At 36.4% G+C, this 17,781-nt stretch overlaps 1 protein-coding gene across 2 annotated transcripts in view; it reads right to left on the reverse strand.

Moving 5' to 3' along the window:
• cpx (synaptic transmission protein complexin) overlaps positions 1 to 17,781 on the reverse strand; it is a 283,368-nt gene that overhangs the window by 160,650 nt on the left and 104,937 nt on the right. The gene's annotated exons all lie outside the window — the stretch shown is intronic.

The raw sequence follows: 17,781 nt of genomic DNA on the forward strand, positions 1-17,781 counted from the left end.
TGATCATCTTAAGTAATAAGACTTTGTGAAATTTTAACTCGTCTTATTTCATCTTCTAAAACTTCAACAAATAATTACCATAACCTTAAAGAAACAACTCGTGTTAAGCTTATTACTACCGCAATTGGATTATGCTAATGTGCCATATCAGGGAGTCTCTTAAGAACTTTCACTTATGCTTCAAAGTTCCCTCAATGCACAATGATTATATTTATCTCACAAATATCTGATCAAGTAACCAACTACACAAATAAAATCTCTTGGCTAGATATTAATTCCCGACATCTGATATACGCATGAATTCCGGTGGCATCTAGTTCCGAAAACTAATACGTACGAATAACTTAAATAAGAGTTTCGAAGTCTTGAAAAAATTCATAAAACAAATATGCGCGGGTAAAATAATATTGTCATTCCAATTCGCCAATGATCACATGCAAACACTCCCTGCAGGAAGTGAAATTCTAGTGATACGCAGGACAATAGATGCATATCCCTTATTGTGTGATTAAAATACATTTTTTACAATGCATTCTTAATAAAGATGGTTTGAATAGTCATTAGATAGTGTGTAGCGAAGAAAGTCGTGGTAAATTATCTAGATTACTTTTGTGGTGTGTCTAAGGAATCTGTATCTATTAAGGGAATTAAGTTAAAAAACTCACGGAGCAAAGGTTGAATTAGAATTACATCTCTTGCAAAATCTGGAATAAGGTCTCTTTAATGATGATGGTGAAAATGTATTGTTGATCTCACCGCACTATGATAAGAGAGATCACGTAAATTAGATTAGAAAGATCAAGTGTAGAACCGGCAGATATAAGATGTCATATTTTCCGCAAATGATAACGAATCGGAATTACAGCAAGTAACTGCGCTAGGGGGAAAATGAAGTTATTTTAAAACTAGGAGTCTATTACGTTGTCATTGTTTTATGTAAATTTTATTTTGTCACTGATCTTGTTACTAGCAGCTTGTCTAGAATATGTGAAGAATTATTTTTCACTGAGATACCGTAGGGTAATTATCTGTCATTAAAATAATCTGCAGGATTTGGTTCGTATTAATTTTTTCACTCGATGTAGTTTACTTCTTACTAGATCACTGTTAAAATGATATTCGCCTGTTGCGCGTAATATTGGCTAGGATCTGGGTGGAGGAAGGAATTCTTTAGTCCCAACGCCGCCTACTGTATCATTTTCATTAGTCGATGCGTCATGTAGTAGGCGAGACTATTTCAGTTTTAAACTCGCCATAATAAATCAATTTACGTATTACTTTCTTTGATTAAGTGTACTTGCTCAAAAATTATTACCTATCTTTTTGGCCCAAATATAACTTTGATTGGTTTTTGGGAGACATTAAATATAGCTGAGAACTTGGCAAAATATATGATTGGATGGGGTGTTTTTGTGTTCTCTTGAAATTACAAAATTGGGGATTTTGTCTTCAAGTTTGTTCTCAGGGTTAATATCACTCTCATAAACGCGAGGAACACGTTCGAACATTGTATAATAATTTCCTTTTACATTCGACCTTGAAGAGAAATAGCCGTTATCTCAAACAAAGTTTCCCCAGCGATTACCTGCTTAACCTTTCTTAAAGATAGGATATTCCTTGAGATGACAACGGCGGTATTCTATCCCCGCTTGTTGTCGGAGTTGTATTCCTTCTCTTCACTACTCCCCAGAATTCCTCTCGACCCTCTGCCGTGAGATCAAAAACGACCTTCAAACTTCCAGCGATGACCTTACAGGTATATCCTCCTTTCTCTTCTTCTTTTACCTTCCTCATCACAATGCACACAAAAAACTCATCCTCACCCGTTGTAGAACTCCACTCAACCATACTTGGCTTAATCTGCTGTTTAGGTAAACTAATATCATGTCCTTCGTAACTCATCCACCTGGGTCCATACTCTAGGAATCAAGTTATGCTTGAAATTTAGTTTTAGCAGTGTATCGGACATCTCTGAATGCCACCGAGAATGAGAAAATATTCAATTGGCACAAGTATTAAAATTAATTTTGAATTTTATCTCACTAGTTAATTTTTAGATATAGTGATCCGTAAAAAGAAATTAGGATACTACAGATACCAAAATAGATAAATTAAAATATCTTCGCAGACATACAGGTACCATTCCACCTACATGAAGACAGATCAAAGGTACACTTTAGTTTTACTTAACAGCCTAATATTAGCACTCATTACACACAAGAACACCAATAAATAGATTTCGCTAATGATCAATATTTTGTAGAGTTACCTAGAGAATGAAGTAAACCTTGAAACATTTTATACATACCTATAATATCATTTCTACCTATTTTAGATAAACATATAATCTTAACAAGGACTGACAGCGCATATTTCGGCATGATTGAATTTAAAAAGACAAAAAAGGCCTGCTTAAAAACGCGAAAATAAGGTAATATACAAGCAGGAAAAAATAATACATAAACTTATTTAGAAGATCCAATCATTTTCCTCTAGTTTCAACAATGGAGGAAGAATCTAATCGACAGAGAATATTACGCAGTAATCTTTATTGACCTTAATTCAAATACAAATAATTATGTCTATTGATATTGAATTCAAGCATATCATTTAATAATTAGTTTTACTCGAAGCAGCCCGTAGGTGAGCCAGTCTTAAGAAACCTATGATACTGATTCGCATTCATTACAGTGCTGATTTCGGACCAAAAGGTAACCTGTGTCGTCGGTGAACTAAGAGTAAAACTTGCGAATAGATACTTATTTCATTCGTAGTAAGGTCGCTTCGTCCTTATGGTTTCTAACCCCGTTTCCTTCTTATGGGCCTGGGATCAATCTCCTCCCGCCTGTCTGAGAAAGTCCACCCTTTCCCCCTCGCCTCCGTTAGCTTTCGTAACTCGTTCGATAACTATCGATCGGGAGACACATGGCCCAAAAAGTGGAGGGTTTCCACGCCTTCCCCCTTTTTTTCCTGCGGGGGGAGAGAAGAGTACGGGACGCGGGTGGAGGAGGTTGGGACGAAGTGCTAGAGTAGCTGGGGAAAAGGGGTGGGAGTGGCGAGAGGAGACAAAAGGAGGCGAGTAGGCGGACGTGAGACAAGAGGTTTGAAGGCTGTGGTAGCAGGTAGAGAGGAGGGGTTCGGAGGGAGAGAGGTTTGCAAGACGAGGAGAGGTCAAGAGAAATTTCCTTGGAAGGGAGGACTGCTTCGGTAGGGGAAGAAAAAAACACGTGAGCAAAATAAAAAACAAAAAAAAGAGTGACCTGGGTAGGTGGAAAGGCGGGAGTCAACTGAGGGTGGGTGACTGAATGGTGAGCCAACCAACCAGGCAGCTTCCTCTCTTCCTCTCACTCTTTCTCATGGCTGGCCCCTCCACTCTTTTATTCTTTCAGTGACCTCATGCGAGGCGAATAAATCAAGACTACCTCGAAGGCGTTTCTCGTATGGAATGGTTGAAACATTTAAAGGATATCACAGAACTGTACAATAAATCGATGGCGATGTTACCACTTTTAGGCATGAATGTGTCGGCTGCTAACGATAAGATGTTAATTTTTAAGCTGTGCGATACATCATCTCCAGTGTCGACCTTTGTCGTTTTAGTATCGTGACAGCGAGGATGTTTAGTGGGTGTTGTGAACGTGTAGATATCGCCAAATACATTATTAAAATTGTCCGTCGAGTGGTGAAGTGAAAAAGTGCGGTATAAGAGTTTATATTGATGGGTGTTAATCAAAATATTCAATGAGATATGCATTAAGATCTGACAAGATGCCACTCGTATGCTTCAAAGAGTCTATACCACAACTTTTACGGTTATTCAGTTTACATCGCGCAGTCCTACTGCATCTTTCTGAGCGATATATCGTAGCTCAAAATCACGCTGAAATAGTTTTACATTTAATTGAAAAGACATTAAAAGTCCTTAGACGTAAAAATTTCACGCATTCGACGTATTTCACCTAGTTTATTATTTGCTACTTAATGCGCTGTGCGTTGCCGGATAAATTAACTATGTTACCACACGGCAGTATTTCTTATACCTTTACCTAACTGCACTCTTCCATGTGGTTATTCTGGTCCTTCTAGAGCTTCTCTGACAACCTTCAATTTCGAGGGGCTTCGTCGCTCAGTCCTCCGAGTTGTATTTTTCAATTCCTTCGATAATATATTGAACCTTCATTACTAATTTCAGCTATCTGCTGCAGTTTTAAGGGTTTTATCTAAAAAAAACTTTGTTCATAGGAAAAGATGATACATTAACCAAGGATACGGATGAAGATTGAGGTTTACTCTGCCGTTCAGATGCACGAAAACCCTATTGAAGACTGGATTACGGCAAATAAAAAGTCAAATCACTCAATCGCTGATAAGATGGAATTTTACTGAATAGTAATTAAATTAGCACTCTTTTATTTTTCCTTTGGAAAAAGCTATCTTGTTCATGCTTAAAAAATTTTACAATGTACTCGTATTTCCACCTTGAAATATACTTATTCTAAAACGTCATAATGAAAAATGCAAACATTTATTCAACAAAACTCAGGCAAATAGAAGTACAAGAAACACGCGTTTTAGTACTGAGGCACTGAAAAAAATTTAAAACCAGTTTTTCTGATGTATGTTCACAAGCATGGAATATGAATATTTCTACCGAGAGACTGCGAAGTCAGCTAACATCCGTTGTTAATTTCAAGAGAATAAAGGCTCATGTTTTAACCTCATGAAAGTAATCTTATTGCTGTCAACGATCCCATTTCACCGTCACGCCCACCATTTTGAAGCCTATTTTTAAGGATATCGAGGATTTTGAAAATTCAGACAAGGTCAAACCAACAGCCTAGTATACGTTCGTCTCATCAGTTATCTCGACTTCTTCCGATAAAATGTCAAGACATTTCAGCAAATAAAAATGGTCTGACGTATCTTACGTGCTCGTAAATGACGCACGGAATGATGGGGGATTGCCGAGTATACGTCAGAGCGGGGCATGCAATGGGACTCTGATTAGCTTTCAAGTCGATCGTAACTGTGGGAAAGATTCGTGACTGGACAACTTCACGTGAGTAGCAGCGTTTCGTGTCTACACTTCAACTCCATCGACTAATTTACGAAGCGTTTCCTTAAAGCTGGATATATCAGTGCATATAGTATTATTTGCCATTGTCAGAGAATAACCATTCCATTGGCGATGAGACCAATTAATCATTAAGTATACGTTAACTTTCGGAAAACCAAGAAAAATATATCATTTTATGAAAAGGAAATAATTCAATTTCAGTAAGTTCATTTCGCATATTAGAAAAACTGGTTGATATCAAAATAGGGACCAGAATTTCTCGGAAATAAACATAATTAAAGTCCCTTGAACTTAAAAAATTATCCTAAATGCATTGTCTACCCTTTGGTAATAGGGTAATAAATGGAGTTTTAGTAAAAATTATTAATGTTTACAATATTAGGTCTAGTCTATGTGAAAGCATAGCTCTGTGCGCTTTTCTTCATAAACCTCATTAAAAATATATCTAAAATAAAGCAATAAAATGTAAATCAGCGCAGTTTTTCTTCTAAAAAGTTTTTCGTCCTTAAAATATTTCATATACCTTCATGCGATACAATTATCATTTTTTATCATGCCGGAGCGGCCGGGTATGAAGTAGTATGCAAATATTTTAAGGAGGAAGTAAGAAAAATAACCTTAAAAAAATGAGAAATTCAAGCGTTAGTTCTACCGTGCACAGGAACAATTTTGGTATAAAATAATGGATCATTGAAATCAATTCTACGAAAGACCCGTTCGCAAAAGTAATAATAGTAAGGGATATTTTTTCACATCCATGTTTTTTTCGAATAAGCTGAATTTATTTGCGGATTCCTGAACTCAATCGCACAGTATTAACTCATTAACGATAGAAATTAACCATAGTTGAATATGACAAGTATTTATTCAACCAATAAGGGTAATTTAAGCTTTAAGCATAAATGGGGAATAAATGCAAGAAGTTATATCTAATCAAAAGCAGAAAACATTTGTTTTTGACAATAGAAAGGGAATCTCTATTCATATAAATTATACTTCCCCAAGGGCGCTAGAACTGTAGTGTATAAAAGGACTCAAAAATAGGAAATCTGATGATTAAATCGATGGAAAGACTAGAATGGAAATATAATTTTGCAGAATAATGATGAATATCTCTGCTGGTTGCTTTGAATGGTTTATAAATATAAATGAGAATGAAAAAGAAAAAATTAATTAGAGACACAAAAAATAATCAATGAAGACAAAATACTTGTCGAACGCATATTTTAAATAGCAAATGGCTACCTAACGCCGGTTTTGGAGTAAATGTAAAAAAATACATGTACAGTGGATGATTGAAATCAAATAAACATTAAATATATTCCATAAATTCATTTAATATACATGACCTGTGTTTGGTCTCATCGCGTCATCTTTGTGCTTCATGTATCTCATACATAAAGCAGATTATTTCAGGGTATGAAGCGGAAAAATGCTTTAACGGAGAGGAAAACTACGCAGAAGACAAAATGTGTGACTGATAAATTTAGGCTAGGATTTGTGGCCAAAAATGTAAACGAAGAGGATTCAAGAAATAATGCTGTTTAAGAAAATCTTTATAGATAACGATTTTCACGTCCTAACCATTATCCGGAATTGTATACTAAAATCATTACCCACCATACCTATTTCAGTGCACGTAGCCATCCACGCAAGTATCCACGAATAACCCCGGGCTTTTCATGAAATTTTACAATTACATATAGAAAGTCTGTGGCCGAATAATGAAATAAATGGCCTCGGGGGTGGAAGAATATATGGATAAGTGCATTGCAATTCGTATTCTGACGCACTCCAACCGCTCTTTCCTGGACTTATTCTACCGTCACATTTTTTATTCACAAGTCGATGATCCGCTCAGGATCGTGGCGACGCACCCGGCGGGCGTTCTCCAAATCACTCCCTCCCTCCGACCGCCTCATACACTCTCTCAATTTGCGCCCAACGTCCAACCCATTGGCCGGAGGACATCCCTCAAAAATCTCCACCCTTCCTCTCCCACTACTTCCACCTCCCTCTCGTGCACACACGTGTCCACAGCACCACTCGCCCCACACACAGAAACATGCGGCCGACCAATGTCTCTCTATTCCCCCCTACCTCATTCGTGGCACTGCGACATCCCGATCAAGTACGATACCCTGAGGGAGATGGTGAGAGGATTGTCCTATGTGACTTCACTTCCCATGTAAGTTTCTACCATTCCTTGTGCCCTACAAAGGCGTATCCTCCACCCCCAACCTTATACACCAGCTTGCCACGAGTATTCCGGGACAAGATGAATGCTTCAATTCCGAAAACCCGAAGGGAGAGATGCGTTCCCTACAGAATGTTTCATTTGTCTTGGTGTCACTTGCGAAAACCCGTTTTGTGGGGTGGTAATAATATTCTTTCTGGGCGCTTTGTGAAGAGAACTGTGAGAAAGCTATGTTTCCCAAAGTAGTAAATAGGCATAATTTATTTGGTGAACGTAGGATTTGGAAAAACTCATACATTCCTGATATTTGCATTAACTAATGAAGTTTAACTTTCATACTTTTCTATAGTATCTATAAAAATAATTAGGAAAAATGCATTAGATATACATATACATTTATTTAGAAATATATATTTTAATTTACAGCAAAGGTGGCTAAAATATCAATTGTTATGATAAGGCTACTAAAGCATAACCAAGAAAAGGCTAATATGTAAAATCGTACATTTTTATCATGCCCCTAGCAACTTTTTGGACTCTGTGCGCTAAGTATTCTGTTTGGAAGGTATCCAGGGGATATATAGATAGGTAGCATTTAGTTCAAAATTTACAATATTAATTGAGAAAATATTTAATAGAAAGTTGGCATTATAAACGCATATGTGTGTGTGTGTATGTATATAGGAGTTTGACCAGAAGAAGGCCTCAGAAAAGGCCGCAAGCTTAAACTTACTGATATTTTAATGTACTTTTACGTGCAATCTAATATATATATATATATATAATATATATATATATATATAAATCCTTCGAAGAAACCATTGAATGACCTTAAATATGTGTACCGTCAAATACAATGCTATATTATTACAGTGACGCTGCTGGTTTTGTTACACAATATAGTGACTGATTGCCGGGCAAAATAAGGTCAGTATGGATGTCAAAATAATGAAAAATGTAGTAGAGTAAAACTTAATGCTTTCAGGACATGATTTCAAGTCCCCTATCAGAATAGGTATTCGTCGTCCAAATACAAAATGACGTGCTTTAGAAGCTCTTGTAAAGGTTAACGTTATCTTAGCGTGGGGAAACTTGGAAACCTGGTAAGTTGGAGAGTTGACTACTCGAAGAAGTTTGACTGCCGGCCGACAGGAATCTCGAGAACGTGGGTAGTGGGTAAAGTGGATAGAAAATAAATGATGTTTCCAGTAAAAGATTGGAAGAAAGGAGAAAAATGGGTACGGGAGGGAGTGAGAGGATAGAGAGCTGATAGCGGTTGGAATAGATAGAGAGAAATACAGAGGAAGGACGGAGAATGAGATGGAGCCAGCGGTTTCCAAATCCGCCGCAGGTAATTGTCCCAATACCACCGACCAAATCGAATCGGTGGGAATGACGCCCCCAAATCCGCTTCCCCTTTCTACGCCCCGCTGTAACCAACGCCCTCCATGAAGCTCTTCCAAATCCCCATCAACCCAACCTATTTTCCTCCTTCGCCTCCACACTGCCTGATCGTCCCTCCCGTCTCCATCCTTCTGCACTCCTCGCAACCGGAACCACTTCAATCTTTGACCGCTCGAGAGAATCAGGGCGAGAGGGAGGGAGTAAGACGACGGTGGGCGGCGGTGGTGGCGAAGGACGCGGGAGAGCGCATAAGAAGGGATAGACCCCCATCATCTGATGGAGACCTCCCCGGTTCGCGTAATCCCTTCGACGCTTACCCTGGCAACGGTCCGATCTCCGACTTTTCCACCCAGCCCCCCATAAGCGCCACACAAGGAGAGAGGCGGAGTGATCTCGGAAGGGCGTTAGGAGAGCTGGATATAGGGGGCAATGAAGACGGGTGGAAGCGTTAGAGGCACACGCGGTTGGACGGACGGCGCTTATTCCTTCTGTGATCCCATTCACCATTGAGTTTCGATTTACGACAAAATAAAGCAAGCCATTAAAAAGTATCAACATGGTTAAAAGTTGAATGCAAACATTTTGTCAAAACTACTGATATATTGGTAGCGTTAATTTCATTTGACCTAGTTTAAAGTAGTCTGGCCCTGCGAAAACTGTTACACTCATATCTACCGTTGGTTAGGTTAAGCTGCATCGATTAGGAATGGAAAAAAATTACGTGCTTATTTAATACCATGTTTTCTTTAAGGCTATTTGGTTAACTTAATTAAATTCAAATTGAGTAAATAATTATATAATTTATTTGGACGTAAGAAGGAATAATTGGCCGTAATATGCAAAATGAGCAAATGAAAATAGTCAAGGCATATTCTCCAATCTCTTGATATCAGGAGTATACTCGTATAATTAGAAAGAAAACGGATAATGAAATCTTTGTTTTCTTAATTTTAAGAATCCGAATTTACCTTTTGCATTCTCATTATGAGGAAGTTTCCCTAAATAATATTAATATTGGTATGACGTCAAGCACGCACTTTATGAGTATCTTATTTCAAATAAATAAACTCCTACAAAGTATTTAATGTAATGGTCAGTTAGGTTTAAAAATTACAACCCTATTACAAGTATACAATTGTAATCCATGTATTAGATTATTTGTGAGGTTTAGAAGAAACAAAAAATAATAGCGAGATATAATAAAAAATAATAAAGAGAAAATAATAAAAATAAATAGCAAAAGTTGAAAAAGTCTAAAGTCCGCATTTGTATTAAGGATATAAATAAGATATTTTCCATTTTATATTTTCCACAAAAGTATATTTTTTATTAAAACGTTACTATGGCTATTTGGATTGTTTTCAATCTATTATTTCATCACAATTATTTATATGCAACACAACCCTTAATAAACAATACTAACTCTTTGGTATTAATTCAGCACCCACCTTAAACAGTTATCAGAGCATAATCAAAGAATTTAGAAAGGGTATATCTTCTATCAACTAAGGAAAGTTCCAACTTTTACAAGTACTCATTAAGTTAAAACACCCAAGAACATGTATAAAACGAAATAGAAAAGAATAATACCTGGGGTTACAAATCTTGATGATAAGAAATGGAGCCAGTGGATGCACAAATATCACAACCCATGAATTGTTTGAAGTGACAAAGTATGATATAAAAAGCAAAAATGACTTTACTAGATTTAAGTTCGGAAAAAACACAATATTTTATCTTTTTTACAATACCATAAAGATGTCGTTGCTGAATCATCTAAAGGTGATCGACTATCAAAATCTTTCTGTCCCTCGAATTATTGATCAACACGAGCGTGATTTAAAAAATATGATTCCTTCTTTAGCAGATAATGGATATTTTGACATTCATATGTAAAAATACTACTAAGAAGAACAAATTGGCAGCAACGTTGATTATCATCTTGGATTAAGATAAGATTGCATTAACTCAAATCCAGGTAATATCTCAGGAAACCCCCTGCATCGCCCGAGTTATGTGATTTTCTGAGAACAAAAACTTCCAGTCACAACATAGGGAAAGCCCATTGATCACCTGTCTTCATATTTGGCCTACATCATTGATCTGCCTTAGTGAGCTCAATCCTTACCTATCAAACCACCGCTCGGGTTGTTATATACTATTATTATAGTATATTAGTATAGTATAAGAGGCTTTCCCGGGCCCTCTGTCGGTAGTCCAACGCTCTACCTCCTGGACTGCCGCGACCCTCACACACACTTATATAAATATATTTATATAGATATTATATATATATATATATATATAGATATATATATGTATCGATACATACTTACATATATATATATATATATATATATATATATATATATATATATATATATATCGTTGATATAGAAACGCTCACACGAGCAGTATAATATTTGGACGGCAAAATAGTAGAACACAATTAAAATAGTAACACTTAAAAGGACACTCACATTGTAGCCTTCTTCAAGCAAGACTATATATATATATATTTATAATCATGTTTATTCACAGAAAAAATGTGGGCGATAAAATATGCATAAAAATAATTAGGAACTATTGACTATTTTTGTTCATTCACTTCACACCAGGTCTTGATTCTTTGGCCCCTGTAAAATGAGCAACCCGGACAACGTATAAACATTTAAATATCATACAGCAAAGGATACTGATCTGGAGACGACACGAAGAACATATTCAAGAAAATATATCTATCTATAGTAATTCACAATTCAGGTGGAAAATATCTGCACGTCCGGGTATAAGGGTCAAGAGTTTTTAGTTTATCTTGATTTTTAAAGGATATATATCACTAAAAAACAAGGGAATTGTGTGCCAAAGGAATGTTTCAGGATCAAAACAAAAATTAGCTTTACAATAAAATAATTCTTTGTCAACAAGCGTTAGATCTCTGGAGTCATTTATGCTTTTGGTATAACATGACGTTGAACAAATTTGATCGGTAGCTTGTTCCTGTGAAATTCTGATGAGAATAGCTCTTAGATGAGTCCAGATTGAGAATGATTGCTGAGTCAATGCACGTGGCATTTGTATGAGACAAAAGTTGCTTGGAGCAATGAAAATAATTCCATCGTCAGTTTTTAATTACATTATGAAGCTGAATACTGATGTACTGTTTAAAATATTTATATTCATGATCACTCCATGTTTCTTCTCGCACTATTATATTTATATGAAAATCATATGGTCCTCTAGGCTGGTTTTTTATTGAATTTCAAATTCATTTTATTTCGTGTTAACACCACGGTCAACGAAAAATTCATTCTTATGTTTCAATTCATTAGTCCGTAAATTAGAGAAATATGGTTATTGAATAAAACAATGTATAAAATTACAGCAATTATTTTTCTTAGTCGTATTTAACCATGTATATAGCCCGCAGATTACATTTGTTCTGCACTACTTGAACTGAAATTAAATTGATTACAAAGTTGGAGTTTTGAATCACAGCATTATCCTTTTAAGTAAAATGGACAAATTAAGAAGATCTTACAGCAGAGAAGCTAAAATTATAGGAGCGAGGGACATTAACACTGAATAAGAAAGAATGGAGGAAGACAAAAAAACATTTTTAGGATTGAAACATGGATGACGATGATGGCTTAGATTTTTAACGATGAAAATATTTAGGAGGATATGAAATAGAGCATACGTATGCTAAGAGCGAGCCAGAGGCTTCGAGTCCTAAACTTTTCTCTACTATTTGAAATGAATAACATCCCGAGAATGTTATTTCAGAACAAAAAGAGGAAACCACAAGGACAAAAATAAATATTTTTGAATTACCTAGTATCCACTGTGATGAATGAAGATAACTTATATCCTCCTTTTGCAGAGAATGAACGTGATAATGCTCATGAAACTTCCCATTTTCTCCCAAAACAGGCAGCATAAATGGAATGCAGCCATTCTACGGGGAAGGCTGGAGAAGACTGACCCCTAAACATTTCAAGGTGAGCAATGCAGCGTACCCGTTCTTCGGTAAATTCCCAAGCGTATAGCGTGTATAGGAAGAGATAAGAGAGGCTCGTAGCTGACCGGTAAAGGAGATCGGGGAAGTAAAAGGATAAAGACGCTGGCTATCTCCAGTTAGGGCAGTGGGGGAAGTCGCGGATTTCCTCAAAAGGTTATCGGCTTAAGGGGATGGGATAAGGAAAATGGGAAGAGCGATGGGACGGGTACCGGGGAGGATATGATGAGGTGGGGAAGTTGGGGAATGGTTGCCGGGGTAGGGTGGTGGCTAAAGAGGGGATATATGATGGGAGCAGAGAGGGATACCGGAAGCCTGAGGAGAGTTGTTAAGCGGAACGGACCTCTGAAGACGTTGGATAGGCTTGAAAGATAATCCTGAAATGACTGACGCGGTCTTGGATACGCTGATTACCAGGGTAACTGAAGGATACCCAAAGCTGGGTTTTGATTTCCTCACTATCTCTCTGCGTGTTTGTTTATCTCGAAGAAAAGTCGGTAGATGCTCATGCTTATGAAACCATCAACGAAAATTATCACTATTGTCGGAGAAATCAATCGGGCAGCAAATATCAGTGGTAAAATTGGACGGGAATTTAAAAGAGAAAGACAGTAGATCGGTTAGTAAGTGAATAGTGGAGCGGGATGAAAAATCATCGTTTTTCTCCTAACTGGTGATAGGGCGTTCTATCCTCCAATTTTGTCATTTAGGCAAAAGCAGATGAAGATATAAACTTTTATTTAACCTTATTTTGATTTGAAATTTTAATCAAAGTATAAATCTCTTTGTAGCGTTTGCTTCCAGATGTTGGTTTGGCTGAGCAATACCGATCTTGCTCTATATATTTAATAGGTTTTATAAAACTGTGGTTTTTAATCGATAACGAACCAATTTATCAATGAAAACATCCTATATACTGCATTTATACTATGTTTCAGATTTCTATTTCCATAAATTAACTCACGCTCACCTAATAAGAAACCCAATTTAGTGGATGGATTCATGGGAATTCCGATTATGAGGTGAAATGGTTTTAATACAGCACGTTAGTTAAGGTACCTGGACGAAAACTGATACGGCTATCATGCTTTTGCCCTTTGGCATCGTAAAAAACATAATTTATCTAGAAGAAAGTGACATACCTCTCGCTTGTATTGTATTCAATTTCTTAGGTAGGAGTTGGCAAATGAAAGCGAGTGAGTGCACTGCTAGGATTCTCTCCCCTTTCCCGCACGTCTGAGGGAAGGCACGTAGAATGTAGGAAAAATCGATCCGAAGGTGAAGTGGGTGGAGAAAGACGGGCGGGAAGGGGATTCCCTTGACGTCGGAGCTACGTTTATTTTCCGACAACGGCGACAAGACACGTTGCAACCACGTGACCGGTCGTTTGAGGGTAGAAAGGGGATTCAACGTCTCTCCCATTGAATCTGTGCATTGTGGAGAGCAAAGGGGGCACTCTGGGAGTTGTCTTTTCCCCTGTCCGCCGGATCCCTGCAACGCTGAAGTAGCCATCTTTGAACGTGTCCCTCTACTTCATAATGCCATTCTCCGAAAAACTGAAGACCTCCCGCCCCCAATAGATAAGACGAAATGAACATTTTGTTACTACAAGGACCAAGAGGTTACATCTCAAAATTATAGTCGAGTCTTCAATCGTGCGGGTAGTCTAGAAAAATCTATTCCTTCTCATTCACTACTTCTCAACGCATTAACAGCGCCTATTTTTACTTCCCTATAATTCATACCAATAACATTGCCTCCTGGTCACTAATCTTAGCCTTCCCTGGTCTGTTCTCCATTCCAATCCTTTTATTTTTTGTTTATTTCCACCCTCACAAGCCATCAATCTACGTTTAGCGTCTGGTCTCTGCAAAGAGATTTAGGAGCTTTGTAAAACTACTTTGAGCTTAAAAAGTTTCATCAATCTTTCCTTTACATCTCTGCTTAAGTTCAAAATTATCAACTTCTTTCTCCTTATAATGATTCATTACTCAAATAAATTCCTATCTTAATGGACATAACTTTTTGCCCATGCTTCTTGAGCAAATGTACTTCTGCCTTAGTTTATTTATGTCAATTTTACCCAAAATATAACATTTGATTTCGGTCTCCTATTTCCCGGGAACCTCATTTTTAGCGCAAGTCCATTCCATTCCATAATCTATCTTCCTAATAATTTATTGTCCAGTCCTTAACATTATACTTCTATTTCCCATTATTTCCATGTTAACTTTCACTATCTCCTTTTTAAGATACATCCATTATTCTTCTGCTGTAACGATATTTTATCACCACTAATAATATTAACTAACCTGCGCTCATTAATGAAATTCTTTCTACTTCACTGCATGAGGAAAGCTTTGTATTTTTTTCACAAAAAATTGATTACATCAGTACCGGTTTCGACGCACAAATGATACGATCAGCCATTCCGGTGTCGCTCATGAGTCGAAACATGTAGTAATGCAATAAAGTATTTCTGAAGAAATAAAAAGTTTTATTTATTCAATGATCATGAATTTTCCAATAGTAGAGTCTGAGACCACCAGGTCTTTCTTTCTACTTTTTATTTGATCTAATTTATAATTAAGGAGTGATAATCATAATGTTCTACTTTTTTAAGGAGGAATATTTTATAAAATTACTAATGGAAGTTTATAGAGTAGATAGAGTTTTATAAAATCTTAAGAAATTGGATGCATCTTGATTAAAATCATGGTTATACACCAAATTTATCAACACTTGAGGACTAATTACTTTTTATGAACATACTTTTACCCTGATATTCATCGTATCACCGCAGGTAATTTAACGCTAGCATTATTACATTTCCCATAAAACTAGACACTTTCTTATATTTGTAAATAGCTCCTTTCACACCATGCACTAGAGCTAGAAATCGCTTCGACCGTGTATTTAACCGAATACAATACGCGTTCAGGGCCAATGCTACATTGCCACATGCCAAACAAAGCTGAGAGTTCTTAATGGGGGGTAAAACTGAACGAAACGTGGAGTGGCAGGTATGCTAGAAACTCAAAGTCAATATTAAGACACGAGGGAGAGTTTCTTCCTTGAGCTCAATTTTTGACACAACAGAGTCGATCCACGAGGAAACGATGGAAAATTCTAAAACAATGACAAATATTTTAAATTTCATGAGGAAGATATGCACATTGATAAGACACGCTAAGGTCGGAAATATATTACAAATATATCCTAACATATAGGGTACATAAAATATAATTATGTTAAAGTTTGCTGCGAATATCTAAAACCCATTTTTTATATAAATGAAGTTGAATTTATTAATGTAGAGCTTTGAAAAATATGGTAACAATGGGCCAATGAATATATTTCTTCGAATGGTAAATTAAGTTCACAAAGTTGAGATCTGAGAAGACGGAAGGCATTTGTAAGGAAAACTCCCTTTTGTTGACGTTTTCCGCGAAGGAGATGAAGGGGAAATTTGATTCACACTCAAATTAAGGATTTCCATAGCGCTAATATTGTTTGAAATCTAAAGGAAAATAACTCGTCGTGAGATATCATTTTTAGAAAAGATTTATTTGGATGTAAGAATCCCGGTGAAATTTCGTTTTTAGAAAAATATTTTTACCTCTGATATCTCTAAAAACATTAAAATCTCTTGAATTAAATATATTCCATCTAAAGACATTAGTAACTGAGGAAGGATTCGTTATAAAAGAGAAAAACAATAAAATTACGCTCTTTGTCAGTCAGCTCTTCTAATAAGTCAGCTCGTCTAATTACACATGCTGCTGGGGATATTTATTAAGTGAAAAGGAAAAAAATGATCAACATACCTGTAGTTATGCAAATCGGGAAATATAGTATTATTACATTACAATCACATATTATATGCTTCTATTAATATGGTAACGTTAGTGCATTAAAAGCATTTATGAAGTAATATTTTTTTAAATATTTAAATAAAAGCGTTACCATTTATTGAATGTATTACGTATTTAAGTATTAAATAAATGATTGTGGTAATATTTGTTTATTTTATACGAAAATGAAAGGTTTTTGTTGCTCATATTAACAGGATCTTAATACGAGCAGATGAAAGTTGACTGTCAACAATTTTTCTGAACCCGTTGGCGGCGTGGTACAGTCTCCACCTTCCAACCCAGAGTTTGCGGGCTTGATTCCTGTCTAGCTGGGTGTCTCTCCACCTAGGGCTTGGGCTAATTGATGGTTGCCGGCGTAACTTTATGAAATCGATTTTTATTAGAAATGAAAAAAATAGTATCGGCTTAGGCGTTTGTAATTGTCTTGGAATTTATTTTAAGGCTACAAAATCCGAAGTAAAAGCCAAAAAATGGTCGATTTTGAATTACGATGATATGATAATAATAAATAAATATACTGAAAGTTAAAAGGGTACAAAATAACATGTTATCAGATATGATGCACTTAAGATTAAAGATGAAAGAGTTTTTTGGCATCCAGTGATTAGGTATTCAGCTCTTCCATTTGTAAGTACTAGGCTAAGGAGCCGGAATATGCTATCGTTCTCCCAAGGAAAGTTTAACATGTCTTAATGAAACGGTAGTCAGGCATTTCCCTGAATATTCTTTACGATATTAGCATTTCATTTTACAGTCTGAGGAATAGAAGTTCTTCTTTTAATTGATAAAAAATCAACTCTATCCGCAAGAAAAATAACATGCGGTAAAAAAGAAGAACAAAAAAATAGAGATGCTTGGCTTCTTGGCAAAAGGAGTGAATGAGTTAGTTGAAATTTAAAGTACACAAGCGCTGAAGAAAGGGAGGAAACTGCAGATTGAGGGGAATAAGAATAAGGAGACAGAGAGAAAGAAAGAGAGAGAGAGAGAGATAGCTTCGGGAAAGGAGGATTAAGACGGCTCAGGGATTTTATCGCCTGGTGGAAGATGGGATGCCGTTGATGAAGGGGCGGAACGAAATGAGAATAAGTAAAGAGTCTATTGATTAAGACGTCCTTAACTATAGGAACTAAGGCTCAGCATTAAGAGAAGAAAATCTTTAAATGCGAGATTGAGAGAGATTTAAAGGAAAAATACTTAAGGGGAACGAAAT

The sequence above is a fragment of the Hetaerina americana genome, unplaced genomic scaffold, assembly GCF_022747635.1.
Source record: "Hetaerina americana unplaced genomic scaffold, ioHetAmer1.1.p SCAF_2, whole genome shotgun sequence".
NCBI classification, from domain to species: domain Eukaryota; kingdom Metazoa; phylum Arthropoda; class Insecta; order Odonata; family Calopterygidae; genus Hetaerina; species Hetaerina americana.